The 1088-nt window shown below is 56.2% G+C and overlaps 1 protein-coding gene across 1 annotated transcript in view; it reads left to right on the top strand.

The window, feature by feature from the left end:
• cpsf1 (cleavage and polyadenylation specific factor 1) overlaps positions 1-1088 on the top strand; it is a gene marked incomplete in the record, with an annotated part of 51439 nt that overhangs the window by 21793 nt on the left and 28558 nt on the right.

Here is a 1088-nt window from a genome sequence, read left to right as displayed (position 1 = left end):
CGGGCTTTTACCCATGGAGCTCGGCTGGGCACAGCCTGAAGAGGAGACGTGGGTCCCACTTCCCATGGGCTCACCACCTGTGGGAGGGGCCAAAGGGGTCGGGTGCAATGTGGGATGGGTGGTGGCCGAGGGCGGAGACCCTGGCGGTCTGATCCTCGGATACAGAAGCTGGCTATTGGGACGTGGAATGTCACCTCACTGGTGGGGAAGGAGCCTGAGCTGGTGTGTGAGCCTGAGAGGTTCCGGCTAGAAATAGTCGGACTTACCTCTACGCATGGCTCTGGCTCTGGAACCAGTTTCCTTGAGAGGGGCTGGACACCCTTCCACTCTGGAGTTGCCGCTGGTGAGAGGCGCCGAGCAGGAGTGGGCATACTTATTGCCCCCCAACTTGGTGCCTGTGTGTTGGTGTTCACCCCAGTGAATGAGAGGGTGGCCTCCCTCCGCCTACGTGTGGGTGGGACGGGTTCTGACTGTCGTTTGTGCTTATTCACCAAACGGCAGTTCAGATTATCCACCCTTTTTGGAGTCCTTGGAGGGGGTACTGGAAAGTGCACCTCCTGGGGACTCCCTTGTTCTGCTGGGGGACTTCAATGCTCATGTGGGCAATTACAGTGAGACCAGGATGGGTGTGGTTGGGAGGAACGGCCCCCCTGATCTGAACCCGAGTAGTGTTCTGTTGTTGGACTTCTGTGCTCGTCATGGATTGTCAATAACGAACACCTTGTTCAAGCATAAGAGTGTCCATATGTGCTCTTGGCACCAGGACACTCTAGGCTGCAGTTCGATGATCGACTTTGTCATCGTCTCATCTGATCTGCGGTCACATGTCTTGGACACTCGGGTGAAGAGAGGGGCAGAGCTGTCCACTGATCACTACCTGGTGGTGAGTTGGCTCCGATGGTGGGGGAGGATGCTGGTCAGACCTGGCAGACCCAAACGTTTTGTGAGGGTTTGCTGGGAACGTCTAGCAGAGTCTCCTGTGAGACAGAGTTTTAACTCCCACCTCTGGGAGAACTTCGAACATGTTCCGAGGGAGGTGGAGGACATTGAGTCTGAATGGACCATGTTTCGTGCCTCTATTGTCGAGG

Source organism: Nematolebias whitei, chromosome 19, assembly GCF_014905685.2.
Source record: "Nematolebias whitei isolate Nwh7 chromosome 19, NemWhi1, whole genome shotgun sequence".
Classification (NCBI taxonomy): Eukaryota; Metazoa; Chordata; class Actinopteri; order Cyprinodontiformes; family Rivulidae; genus Nematolebias; species Nematolebias whitei.
Note: the sequence above shows the minus strand (reverse complement) of the source record. Positions and strands in the feature narration are given on the sequence as shown.